The following is a 3,078-nucleotide window of genomic DNA, read 5'->3' as shown; positions in this document are numbered from 1 at the left end:
TCATGCCTCTTGTAATGGACTTGAAGTGCCCGACACATCCCTCTGCGTTTTGATACATCGACAGACGAGTCAGCAGGCTCTGCTGTAACATGCTGTCGTGACTGTGTAATCATGGATAGGTCAGTAGCTAAATAAAAATGACTGTGGGACCTTCACTCTGCTCTTTGGTGCTACCGTATCAAGGATATCCATGTCGAGTTCCACTAAGATAGGAGAGCAGTCGGTTCACTGCTCCGGGCGTGGTTTTCAGCATCATTATGAAGGGTGTGTCTGGAAATAAACAGTATAACCAAAGGGATTAAGGCAAGAAATTAGTGCCCTGGTGAGCATTTCTGCATCTGCCCTCTCCCACTCCCCCACCCCACCGCGCCATAGATAGGGGCTCTGCAGGTTCCTGTGAAGCTTGGAATGAAATGACCACCAAGCTTGCACTCCTCTGCCTGGCCCACACGTGCAGTGAATGTTTGCATGTCCCCCATCTGGATCTCTTAGAGAAGAGCTTGCTTTAAATTTGGATGAGATACTTGGTGTGTGAAATTTGAACAAAGCAAATCATACAATAATTGCGATATTTACAGTTAAAAGCCATGTCCTGTCTGTGTGCAGAAATCTCTGTGAGTCTGGGTCGGCCCAGCCTCCAGACTCCTTTCTGCTCTTCTCTGGCTGCATGTGTGTTCACTGTCACCTTATCTGGAGGCCCAGTTTGGTTTGGCTCCAGATCAGGGTGGGGAGCTCTGGTACTTGGGATAGTCCAGCATTGCTCTCAGGGACCAGGGTCCACTCCTGTGCCATCGGCATTAGCAAAGACAAGCTTTCATATTGTCCCTGCTCTCAGCGGGCCTTACCAAGTTCCTGAGAGGAGCAGGCATGGAAGAGAAGGCATAATGGTGGGGATCGTGCTGGACTTCTATGTCTGCTGTGTCCAGCTGCTCAAAGGCTGGGCAGGCTGGGGGAGGGCCAACAGGAGAGGAAGATGTTTATGCAGGAAGCTTGGCGTCAGCCTCAGAAACAGTAGAAAAAGATAACAAGGGATTCCCGTAGTGAGTGGGGGAGGGGGTTCATCTGGAGGCACATTTTGTAAAAGATCAACAGATGTTTGAGAATTTCATTGATCACGAAATCATTATGTAAGTTCTAAAACTAAATCACAGTCTTACATGTTTTTTGACTGTCAAATGTGAACATTTCCATCAAGATAGAAAATGAAGCCCAAGTTGTAGGTGGGAATGATGCACCTGTCAGGGAAAGTCCTAAAAAATGGAGAAATAGGTAACCCTTGTATTCCTGCTTCTCTCTACTGTTCCCTCATGCCCGGGTATCTCTACCTAGTCACTCCTTTTTCCTACTAAGGCAGATGACGCAAAGAATCCCATAAGTCATGAAATTCTCTATGAACCAAACAAAGCCCATGTGAAGTTTGGAAGTAGAATTTCTTAAATAAAGGCTCGTTGTTTTAAGGAGGGTGGGTGGGCAGCGGGTCTTTCTGATCTCACGGGTGGTCTCTCCACATCTGGTAGTATTTGGCATCTTCTCGAGGACCAAGCTGAAGTTGACTCAAGGTTTCAGGTTGGCCTTGAAACAGTTATACTTCCAGGGGTGCGGCTGTGGGTTGACTCCACCTTCATCATTCCCTTTAAAGAAGAAAGAAGCAAGTGAAACAAATATGCTTGTGTCTGCAGCGTAGGTCCTCCAGAAAAACGATGCAAAAGGTGCAATTGCAAAAATTTTACCTTCAATCCAAATTAATTTAAGAAACCATTAAAATGACATGTTGTCATTTTTAGATAAGAAAATTGTGTTTGTTTTAACATTCTTGGAGCCATGGGGGAATTCTAGAAATAACTGAACAATTAGAAGTTCTGGTAGAAAGAATTTACCCGATACTTTTAAGTAACATTTATCTTGTGGTGAACATTCAACAACTTTGAAAACTCTTGTTTCATTGTCCTAATATTTTATTGATAAACTGAATTTATTTCACCTTTATGATTATGCTTGTCATGTCAATAGCTCTTCAGGAAGAAGTCATTTGAGAATTATCAGATGGAAATATTTAATACATAAGTAATTGCATTACTTTCACATTCGTTTTCTCAGTTAACCAGTTCAGGAACAACAAAAGATTCATAATTATCTTGGAAGAAAACATAGGCATAGTTCTTTATGATTTTGGAGTAGGCAATGGTTTCTTAGGTAATGATACCAGAAGCACGAACTACAAAAGAAGAAATAGATAAACTGAACTTCTTCCAAATTAACAACTTCTGTGTTTTAAAGGACCCCATCAAGCAAGTGAAAAGACAACACACACAATGGGAGAAAATATTTGCATATCATATTTAATGAGGAACTTTTAAAGAACTCTTACAACTCAATAAAAAATAACCCATTTGAAAAATTGGCAAAAGATCTGATTGTACACTTCTCCAAAGAAGATGTTCAAAGCCAATGAGCACATAAATGATGTCCAACAGCATTAGTCATTAGGAAATGAAAGTCAAAACCACAATGAGATAGCACTTCACACCCAGTAAGAAGGCCATAATACAAAAATCTGGTGATAGCAAGCGTTGACAAAGATGTGGAGAGATTGGAACCCTTGTGCATTGCTGGTGGGAATGTAAAATGGTACAGCCACTGTGGAAAACATCATGGCAGTTCCTTAAAAAACATTCCTATGATAAACCATAATGGAAAAGAGTATTTTTAAAATGTATATGTATAACTGAATCACTTTGCTGTACAGCAGAAATTAACACACCATTGTTAATCGACTATACTTCAATGAAAAAAAAAGTTAAACATAGAGTTACCTATGACCCCAAAATTCGATATGCTCAAGAAAATTGAAAACAGGTACTGATACAAAAACCTGTGCATGAATGTTCACAGCAGCAGCATTCATAATAGCCAAAAGGTGGAAACAGCCCAAGTATTTGTTCATCAACAGATGAATGGATAAAAGATGTGTTATATTCACGCAGTGTTGAATTATTTGAGAACAAAAAGTACTATGTGTGATACAACGTGGATGAACCTTGGAAACGTATGCAAAGTGAAAGTGTTACCGAACCCAGG

The sequence above is a fragment of the Aethalodelphis obliquidens genome, unplaced genomic scaffold (genome assembly GCF_003676395.1).
Source record: "Aethalodelphis obliquidens isolate GAN/ISIS:26980383/991018 unplaced genomic scaffold, ASM367639v1 scaffold19, whole genome shotgun sequence".
NCBI classification, from domain to species: Eukaryota; Metazoa; Chordata; class Mammalia; order Artiodactyla; family Delphinidae; genus Aethalodelphis; species Aethalodelphis obliquidens.
Note: the sequence above shows the minus strand (reverse complement) of the source record.